This window comes from Vigna radiata, chromosome 11 (genome assembly GCF_000741045.1).
Source record: "Vigna radiata var. radiata cultivar VC1973A chromosome 11, Vradiata_ver6, whole genome shotgun sequence".
Taxonomy (NCBI): Eukaryota; Viridiplantae; Streptophyta; class Magnoliopsida; order Fabales; family Fabaceae; genus Vigna; species Vigna radiata.
The window spans coordinates 4,881,779-4,893,770 of record NC_028361.1 but is presented as its reverse complement, the minus strand read 5'-3'; the positions used below and the strand labels follow the sequence as shown (position 1 = coordinate 4,893,770).

The window sequence follows — 11,992 nt, the reverse complement described above, 5'->3', positions numbered from 1 at the left end:
ACGTATGATTCGTCTGAAACTTGCGATGTGTATGAACTTGCGATGCACTCCTCTGAAGCTTGTATTAGTCCCAGAACCCAATTGCTTTTCGATGTTCCAGAACCCTAATTCCCCTTTTCATTTAAGTGAACCCCGTAATGCCCTTTTTTAATTAACTGAACCCTAAATCCCTTTTTCAATTAATTGAAACCTAATTCCCCTTTTTAATTTCAGTTTATAACTAATTGATCATTACCATTTTTTAATCCTTCATTAAAAGGCCACGTATACACTCAATTTCTTGACACGTTTCACTACATACTTAAACCACTACCACGTCAGCCAACACATCTGCAATAGTTTAACACCGTTAACGATTTTTAACGGGAAGGGTTAATTGGTTTCAAATTAACACTTAAAGGGACTTAATTGGGAGTTTTTAAAAGACGGAGACCCAATTGGGAAAACATAACGAAAACAGGGACGCCAAAGTGGTTTTAACCTAATATTATCAAACTTCCTGAATACAAGGAGAAGATGGAGAAATTACAATCCGTCATCCCTGTCCACAGCGGTTTAATCATTATCTACTTCCTCTAAAGTGCATAAGATTAGTCTCTGTAACTTACGTAACGTGCATTTTATGTCTCTCTGTCATCATTTCCTGTTCTAATCATATTTCTTTTTAGCCTATGCAACTCAGCTTGCACTTCATCAGCCTTGGGGTGTGAATGATCGCCGGAAGAGAACACACGAATGTCATTTTTGGCCTCAATCCAACTCAACCCTGGATCTTTCTCTAGCATCGATCCCCTCATATTTCTTCTTATTTCTCCAACTTTATCCCATCTCCTTGCAGCGGCATAAAGATTAGAAAGCAAAACAAGCGTCGGACCATCTTCTGCTTTCAATCTCAAAACTTCCTCTGCTGCATGAATTCCCACTTCAAAATTTTTATTTATAACACAAGCACTTAACAAAGTTCTCCATAGTTCTAGGTTATCTTCAGTATAAGGTGACTTGTTGATAATTTCTTCCGCCTCTTCCAGTAATGCTGCTCGACTCAACAAATTAACCATGCAAGAGTAGTGCTTAGGCCCTGGAATCAAGCCAATGCGGTTCATATAACTCCAGAGAAATTTTCCTTGCTCAACCAACTTACGGTGGCTGCAACCAGACAATAAAGACAAGAATGTCACTTGATCGGGAATCAGACCTTGTTTGAGAATCTCCTCAAAAAGTTTCAATGCCTCCTCGACCATTCCATGGTGACTATATCCACCAAGCATTGAGTTCCAACACTTCAAATCTGGGTCCGAAACTTGGGAAAATACCAAATATGCAGCTTCAAGGCTTCCATTTTTTGCATACATATCAATTAGACTCCCAGAAACAGACATTTCAACATCATAACCCACTTTAACAGCATAGCAATGAATTATTTCGCCTTGTCTTAAAAGTGCAAGATCAGCACATGCACTAAAAACTCCACTGAGAACATAGTCATCAACCTCATGGGCTTCATGAACCATTTCGAAAAAGCATCTAATTGCCCTAATTCCATCAGTCGTTTTAGAATAACCAGTGATCATTTCCGTCCAGAGAATAACATCCTTCACTGATATTGAATAAAATACTCCCCGAGCAGCTTCACTTTCATGATTTTTGAAATACATAGACACTAGAGTGCTTCCTACAAACATGCTTCTCTCAAATCCCATTTTAATAACTTCAGCATGAAGAGATTTTCCATAACTGGAAGATGGGAATGCGCCAGTTGCTGATATAATGCTAGCATAGGTGTAGTCATCCGGTTCAGGAAAACACATTTTTCGCAACTGAACAAATAAATTCATAGCATTCTTTCCATCCTCATTCTCAGAATACCCAGCAATCATTGAGTTCCAAGAAACTAAATCCGGGCATTCCATTCTACTAAAAATATCATAAGCTGTTCGCGTATTGCCAACGTTGCAGTACATGTCTACAAGAGCATTTTGTAGATGTAAATCCACCGGCACATTCCTAACAATCACATGGGCATGAATCAATCTACCAGAGCGATAATCCTTCAGATGACTACAGGCATTCAAAACCATACAATACGTGAACTGGGTTGGGACAAAACCAACCCTCATCATTGTAATAAACAGCCAAAAACCCTCCTTGGTCTTATTGTTCTTCAGATATCCCACAATGAGAGAATTCCAAGCAACATCATCTCTATCAATCATATCCCCAAAAACCAATTCGGCTGAACCCAAATCCCCGCAAGTTGAGTACATATTAAGCAAAGAAGTTTGGAAACAAATATCATTCAAACCCAACTTGAAGCCCTTGGCATGAAGCGATGATCCAAACCACCAATGTTGAAGCAAGGAAGATGCTTGCAGCAAGCTAGTAAAAGTCATGCTGGAGGGTCTTAGACCCTCAGTTTCCATCTGGATATACAGCTCAAGAGCCGAAATGGCATGGTTTGATGAAGCTCGAGAATAGGCTGCAAAAAGTGCGTTGTAGGAAACAACACTTCTGCGAGGCATTTTGTCGAACACAAGGTGAGAGTCTGTGAGTGAACCACATCGAGCGTACATGGAGAGGATGTTGTTGTACACAAACGGAGATTGAGAGTTGAAGACAGTGGTAGTAGTTAATATGAGGGCGTGGAGTTGACGCGCCTCTCGTATTGAAGTGACGCCGGTACATTTCTGGAGCAGAGACAGAGCATAACCCTCTACTGCACAAGAACATACTTTGTTCATGTAATTGTTGCATGCTCAGCCACAGTATTTTGGTTTCTATACTATGGACAGGGCCAAAATGTTTATTTTATATCTCTAAACTTTATAATAAATAAATGTTTTCAAATATATAAATTATATGGTAAGTATAATATTTATGATAAATAGACACTGTTTTAACAAAATAGTTATGTTTTAGATTTATACTTATTTAACATCGTGATAAGGATACCAACCCAGTCCAATGGGATAAAATCAAGATATAAACAGGTAAATATTTATGACTACGTGGTTTAACAAAATATTTATGATAAATGACATCATGACGCGAAGTTTGATTAGTTAGTGGCGTTCCATCGTGTAAATAATTTGAAAATTTTAAAATATTGTATAAGGATAAAATAGATAAAATAGTTATAATAATGCAAAGTTTTATATATTTTTTTTAAAAAAATAAAAAGTAATTAAAAATAATGTTAAATAAATGTAAAAATATTATTTGACAAATTTAAAATTTTTATATTCATTTAATACTACTTTTATTTATTTTTTATTTTTTATTTTTTTCATAAAAAATATAAAAAATAATGACTATTTTATTCTTATATTTTATCGGTGAAATAAATGAAAAAATAATATTATGATATCATTAATCATATCTAAAATCAAAAAGTGTCATTTAAAAAAAAATATAAAAGTTATTATATTACATTATTCTATATTATTGCTTTAACCAGCTATGCGGATAAACGCAGATCAAAATCTGAAGGAAAGAATAAAGAAATGTACTGAATCTCTCTTTATATATAGCATTAATCATAGCAAACTAGCTTTTCTGAGAGACAAGACTTTATTCCAGAAAGTAGAAACACTTAGACATACAAAAGATAATTAAGTTTATTCATAAAGAAATAAAAGACAATCGAGATAGTTTTCATCTTTTGAAACAGATAATGGATAAGCATAAAAAGATAATTTTATGGACCAAAATCTGCGATGAGAGTGGTTAGTTATCAGCAATCTCGAGAAGAATCGAACAGAGATCCTTGGTTTTACAAAGCATAGCCATGTGATCTGCTCCATTGATTTCCCTGACAGTATGAATTCCAGCATTTTGGATCATCCATTGTTGATACTCCTTTGGAATTATCAAGTCCTCACTAAGGACAATATAGGCACGTGAGACAGAGCCGTAACCCTCTTGGGAGAAGTTTTTCGCCTCTGAAAGTTCTTCAGGAAAGAGTGAGCCTTTCCTTATCAGAGTCTTGGCCAATTCCAGATCCTGCAAAATCCAATTCAAAAACATTTTAAAATTCTATCGCCTCGAAAATTTTTCCCACCATTTGTCTTATGTGTCTGCGTCTGTGACTACCTCAGTGGAGCAGAGTTGGTACAGAAAAGCGGACAAAAACTCAGGACCAAAAACCAGCGTCGTTTTGTTTCCACTCTTGATATCTCGCAGTCCATCCATCCATTAACTGGTTCTTTCTTAGTCAGCTGTCCAAATAAATCCACATCCACAACGTTAATTTTCTAACAATAAACTTTAATTTCACGATTTTAATTGAGATAGAAAGGGTCATTTTTGTTGTATAGAGCAAAGATATCAATGTTTCGACATTCATTCATGCCTGCTATATATAAAAATCAACAAAGTTTTAATTTTAATTATTTTTAAGAAAACATCTTTATTTGAAAAAGAAATGTAAATGTATAATTAATCTTCTACCACATATTTTTTTTTTCATAGAAAAAAATCATTTGCCTTTCAATCTATTACTTGGGATAAACATTGTAAGAACAAATAATCACACAAATATATAGAAAATTTAGAAAAACTGTATAACGCACAAATGCATAAAATATTTAGAAAGGGAATCAAAAGAGTACAGTAGATGCACCTACTCATTTAATTTAACGGTGAAGACGGATCATCAGAAAAGTACGTCTTAGCTGTTCACAGGTATATTTTGTAATTTCTATGCATAATGAATGTGGAAAAAGATTTGAGGATATTCTCATGAGGAGCAAGGGAAATTAATTAAACTAATCTGGTTTTTGTTTACTTTAATAATAATAATAATAAAAACATACCTCTTGTAATACATGGGAGGGTTTGTGGTGGGTATCAGGAGCAAAAGCTGATAGAAAAACTCCGAGAGATACTTTTTCTGGAAAATTTTCCATTGCAAGGGCTATGTTGATCCCTCCAAAGCTGTGTCCGACAAGGACAACTGTTTCCGTAGGTGGAAGAGACGCTAAAAGATCCAACAAAGGTTTGGAATAGTGATGAAAAGTGGGGATGTCTTCTATTTTTTGTGTGTCTATGCCTGAAGCTGCAAGGTCAAGGACTGTGACTTTATGGCCAGCTGATGCCAAAAGTGGCTTCAGCTTGTACCAGCACCAAGCACCATGGCCAAGACCATGCACCAGGACAAAGTGCTTTTTCTTACTCTCTTTCCCACTCATCTTCTCTTTCTACTGCTTTCTCACTCTTCTCCCCTATAACCTATATATACAAAACACAAATCAAATTATATTAAGACAACCAAATTTCATCCACATTTCCGTACCATCCCATTACATTTTTATTCCTATGCTTTCTTATATGTAATAATATGGTTAACTTCGTTAATTTCTATGGAGAGGTGTTAACTTTATTCATGCTCTATGCACTATTTCTTATTATTAAAAATATCTAAATAAAAAAAAACTTTACTACATATTATTATAAATAAAATAGCATAAATAATAAAATGATTCTCGTTAAACTTATCGTGAATTTATGCTAATATTAAGAGATAAAAGTCACATGTCAATTAGTTCTTATTACATTACTTAATACAATTATTACTTATCTCTTTTACTTCTTGTCTCATTTACCGTAATAATTACTTTTCATTTATCCGTTTTTATTTCAAATTTAAATATGTGTTAATTGAACGTATGTTATGACAAAAAAAAATTAAATGCATTAATATTATTAGTATTGTTACTGGTAGGCCCAAAATTATCCATTAAATATAAATTGAAGTGTAAGATTTGGGAAAATATTAATATCTGTAAAATAAGATAACTGTAATATTTATGATATATTAAACAATATTCAGATTATAATAAACTAAACTTAATTTTTATATTTATTGATATATGGTTATATTTTGAGCTTATCTTATTTGTTATTATATTAATTATATTAACATCTGCACAAAAGTTTATAAATACATTATAACATAGATAGTATACTATTTAAATACTCATTTTTTATTCTCATACCTACAAAATATTTTTATATTGAGAGTTATAGTACTTTATGACATATCAGAGCTCCCTGGAGATCAACTAGTTTAATTAGCATCAAGTCAATCCATTTTTGGTAAGAATACTTTTCAAATAAGCATGTAACTAATTGTTTAAGATCTATATCTATGGATTCTTTCCGCCAACTTCAAAAAAAAAAATATGATCTAAAAAAAAGGCTCATGGTAAACTTTGTATGTTTCTTTCATTTTTTTTTTTATAATTATAAGAGACTTAAAATAAGTTGAATACCTGATTATTTGACAAAAGAAAATGATTTGTTGATATTAAAAGAGCTACTTGTCAGTTCACCTTTTTTATAATAAAGTAGTTGTTAAAAAAGTGAATTTTCTGTATTTATAAAAAAAAGAATTTGATGAGTAAAATAAAAAAATAAAATGAAAGATGGTGTTGTGGTAAAAACTATGAGAAACATTTGAAAATGAATATGTGATCCACTATTTTTTTATATTCAAAATGAATATTTTTTTAAAAAAATACTTTGGTCCTAGTCAACGAGGTTTTTAAAGATATTTTAGTCATATAGACTTTGGTATTGCTTCCCCACCTCTTCAAGTGGGACCTGTATCTCTCCACTATTTTAATTTATTTTAAAAATATTTTACACCTTCTCACTATTTTTTTTATTCCAAAAGTATCCTACATTTTTCCACTATTCTCAATAATCTTTCTCTTTCTCTCTCTACATTAATGGAGCATTTACAAGACTCATTAATGTAGCACTTACATGAATAAAATATTTAATTTATTAGATAAATAATATAAAAATATTATTAAATACTTAAAATATAAAAAAAAGTTATTTGTTAAAGATTTAGAATTTATTTAATTCTTTCATCATTATAAAGTTAGTATATAATAATAATTATATATCATTATTTACTATGAATATTACTATATTTATTATTTTGTATTTGCATCTAACTTTTAATTTTATAAAATGGAAATGGTGGAAGTACTAATATTGAAGTTTCCTTTGAATTTTATGTTAAAAATTATATATATTATATGTAAAAAAAACACATATATATAAAATTTTACCATTTATTAAGTAATTTGAAAAGAAAAATATATATTCAACAACAAAAATAAGATTGAATCAAACTTATTTAAGAAAATATATCACAAGTTCAAATTTGAGTCATGTAAATGCTCCATTAATGAGCCATGTAAATGCTCATTAATGTAGAGAGAGAAAGAGAAAAATTGTTAAGAATAGTGGAGAGGTGTAGGGTATTTTTGGAATAAAAGAAAATAGTGAAGATGTGTAGAATATTTTTGAAATAAATTAAAATAGTGGGGAGGTACAGGTTGGGGAGGTGCAGGGAGCAACACCCATGGACTTTTTATGTAAAAAACTTTTTAGTCTTACGGATTTTTTTGATCTCAACCCATATGAATAAGAGTCAAACAATGTAAACAAGACCAAATTGACATATTTATTTATAGTTTTGGACACCTTTTCATTATATTTTTAAGCTATATTTTTAATTTAGTTTCTAGGTATTTACTAATTTTAGTTGAATTCTTCTTTTGAATATATTATTATTATTATTATTATTATTATTATTATTATTATTATTATTATATATCAATTAAAAAAATCACAAACTTGATTTAATCTTTTTAAGAGCCTCTTTATAAAAAAACTAAATAGTTTAGTAACATGAATAATCATTTTTAAGTAATGCTATTTTACAAAGTTAAATTTAAATGGATAAACAAAAGGAAGATTATGAATAAGTTATAAGCATTTTTTTTCTTAAAAAATTACTTTTCTAAACTTCAATTCAATATATTTACTTTTTCTACAAATTATAAAATAATTAAGATAAATGAATTACTAAAAAAATTATTATTGAATAATCAACTAGTAAATAGATTTTATTTATAGATTTTAAAATTTTAAATACATACAAAAATATCTACGAATAAAAGATCCGTCCACAAAATTTGAATAAAATCTAAAAATAATTTATAATTCTTATTAATAAATTTCATCAACAAAATAAACATCAAAATTTTCATTATGAACTTTGATTACACTATAGTATAATTTGTTGGTAAATTCATTTATAATTTTGTTTAACTTCAGCTTAACTTCAGATTGGACCATCTTTGACCATTCAATTTCATCTTTTAAATGAATAAAATTTTAACTTCAGCTGCACAAATAAACATTAGAACATCCAAAATAATTTATGCAACTAAAAATCACATTTTAAGCATCTTTAATTCCCAAACCCAATAAATCCAATTGTCACAAATTCACTTTAAATCAATCATTTAAGCACAAATATCTCATCAAAAATTTCAATTTCAAGACATAAATGTGGGCATAAATATGCACTCATTACATCCCCACACTTATCCTTTTGCACTCCTGGGCAAAATTGATTAATTTTAAAACTTTGTTCTGGGACATTTTATTCCATATTTGCATTTGGATCAAAAGAATGAACATNACCGGATATAGATCAAATATCAAAACATCACTTTGTCATGGACACGCAAATGAAATCACTTTATTCTTCACACATGAGTTAACTTTTTTGAATTCCCAAGAAAATCAAATATGAAAGATAACACTCAAGTCAAATTGTATCTATTTCTTTCCAAATCTCTCAAGTGTTTTTGGCTTGTGTTTACACTCAAAATACCCATGTAAGTAGACACCCTTGGTATTTAACAAGACTCTAACATTCACACACTTCAGAAAACATGTAATTATTGATCATGAGGACTTTTTAAAGGTTATATTGGGGCCAAGGCAAAGGTATGAAATTTTCTTTGAAATTTCTGGGTTTTTGAAATTGATATAGAAAGAGTAATGACACTTTCTTTCAAAAACAACCTTATTTCTTGCTCTTTTTAGGAAGATTTTTTTTTTCTTCTTTTTCTTTTTCATCCCTTTTTTTTTTAAAAAAAAAAACTTCAACTTTTCATCTTCCTTTTTCCTTCTTTTTTTTTTCTTTTTTTTTTATATTTTGTGGTGAGACACTCACCCACACACTTATTCATCACTTACTTATAACATAATCCATTACTCCTTCTTCTTTCCCAAGGTGAGGAACATATGATTTTTCTTCATTTTTTCATTTGGCAATTTCTGGAAACAAGAAAAATAGTCTTAAGGCTCAAAGGGGTTTCCAATAGATTAATGTTAAGGTAAGTTTATTTGGCCAAGTAGCTAAAACAAGAAATGCCTCAATCATATCAAATCATGCATATTCACCTCAGTTGCACAACACAGAATCAAGCTAAATATTATAGTATCATCAAAACATGGGCAAATCACTCAAGAAAAACAGGTATGGCACATGATGGTCCAACCTTATCATTAGGCTCAAAACACACATGGTTCAAATTTCTTTCACAAAAGATTTAATTAGGAAATTCTCAATTCAACTCAATCAGCAAATCATAAAAGTAATACATTCATATCAACATGACTCTTTTTTTTTATATATATGATCATCCCAGTTACTGATTCAAACTCTCAAATCCATTGCAAATATTTATTAAAGAAAGAAATGAAGAAAAGAAAAAAAAAACGAAATAGGGAACAAATCAAATTGTTTCCCCACACCCCCACACTTAAANCATGGTACATCTTTTGAGTAAGCCCCCCTTTGACATTTTTGTGGTACTTTTCTTCAACTCCCATTGCTCTAATCTCCTTTTCTTCTTAGGACGACCAGGCATTTGTCTTTTTGGTGGAGGCAAGACATCTTGATATTCAGTGACCTCCCATAGATGTTTTCCATTAATGGGGTATATAATGGAGGAATACATCTCTTCATAGGTTGACTTTTTGAAGCATAGTGGTANATAGTCCTCTGCATTTAGGTTCAGAAACCTCATTGCTGTCAATGCATGCACACAAGGAATTCCACTGATGCTCCACTTCCTGCAAGAACATGTATATTTATCTATATCCACCACAAAGTTGTCCCCACTTTGGGACACATGTCTGATTTCNAAAATTTTGTGTGCAGACNAGCTGTNAAGAAAAACAAACATTATTTATATCTATTTGGTAAACATAAACAAGTATATACAGATGTAATAGTTGTGCATACCTGGGAATCCAATACTTTGTTTGTTGTGCCTCCTTGTTTAGTCTANTCTGAATTTTAGGACAAATTGATGACTTAAAAGAAGTAACCCGTGACCTATTAGTGGCCCATCTCTTCATCATATACAATCTGATGTCCTCCAACAATGAAATAATGGGTTTTGTCCTTGTATTTACCAGAACGCTATTAAAAGCTTTTGACATGTTATTCACTAAGGTATCACTTTGAGCTGTGGATGTGAACCTTGATCTTGACCAAAACCTTCAAAGAAAACTAGTGTTAACTTACATAAGAGGAAAACTATTGTTAAGTTAGATGACCTGAAAAGTAGTACTAAGTAAGATTGTCAAACCTTGGAGCAATTTTCATGAGATGTCTAAAAGCACCTACGTTAACAACTTTCATCTTTCTCATCTCAGTCTCCCATTGTTGTGGATGAGTTGCTGTAGCTGCCCTCCACATAAGCCTTTTCAAGTTTTTTCCAGGGAATTTTTTCCTGAAGTTGGCATATAAATGCCATACACAAAATCTTTGTGCAACTCCAGGAATAACATCTTCTGCAGCATATCTTAAACCCTATAAAGGCATTAAAATGGTTCGTTAAATGAACAACTTAATTGTGTAAGATAAAATAGAAAAAGTTTAATGGAAATGACCTTTTGTTGATATGACATTATTGTAAGTCCAGAACACACATCTCTACCACCTAGGTCTTCAATCAGGAGCTCCAGAAACCATTTCCAGGTGTCTTTATTCTCAACTTCAACAATTGCATACGCCAATGGCAACATTTGGTCGTTTGCATCTCTGGCCACAACAGTTAATAGCTCACCATGATGTTGACCTTTCAAGAAGGCTCCATCAAGGCCAATGATTGGCCTACATGAAAGAAAGCTATCTTTGCAAGCCTTTAGGCATGCGTAAAACCTTTGGAATATTACTTTCCCATCAAATGGCTCAACTTTGACCTTGATTGTAGACCCAGGGTTTCTTTCTAATAACTCATGAGCATAATCATATATTCTAGTATATTGCTTAGNAAAGGAGCCTGCCACTTCATCTGATGCATGTGTTTTGGCCCTATATGCCATGTTCTTAGATATTGCTATATTCCATTTCCTACACACTTTTTCTCTAATATCAACTCCCTTGACATTAGGATTCTCTCTCACTGTTTTTTCTAGTTTTCTACTAAGCCATTTTGCATTGAATAGTCTNATCTTGTGTTCTCTAGTACATGTATGAGTGTCAAACACAGTCCTTACTTGCCATGACTTTATTGCACCCATGAAACCAAAATATACCACCCACGGGCATGTTCCTTTTGAGCCCAAGCATCTAACCCTTATTCTTNTTTTATCATTCTTCACAAATTTCAAATTTCTCCCATTCTCCATTGCATAAGTTTTGATTGCATCAAGGATNTCTTCTTTCTCTACNAAGTAGGTTCCTACTTCCCACTTAAAATCTACCATATTTTTGGGCTGCACAAAGGTGGAAAAATGTCCATAACCTTCTACTTCACTGTCTTCATCACTATTGTCACGTGAGCTTAATTCATCAGATTGCCATTCATCATTGAACCAACTACTATCATTAATCTCATCTCCATCCTTATCAGAATCGGACTCAGGTAGAAATGGCTCAACCTCAACATCCAAATCACTACAGCTTTCACTTATATCACACTCGATATCTACGTCTACTAACCCATCCTCCTTATCCATCTCACCATCACTTTCATCTGTTGAACTCCAATCACCAACTTCTACATCATCCATCTGACCATCCTGTGGTTGTATCCTCTCAGCCTCAACTTCAACTTCACATGGTTGTACCGTATCAACCTCAACACTATCAGGCTGCACCTCAATA

General features: G+C 31.8%; 1 pseudogene; it reads right to left on the bottom strand.

Moving 5' to 3' along the window:
• Positions 1-400: 400 nt before the first annotated feature.
• On the bottom strand, positions 401-5,301 carry LOC106776319 (annotated as a pseudogene).
• Between the last annotated feature and the right edge of the window lie 6,691 nt (positions 5,302-11,992).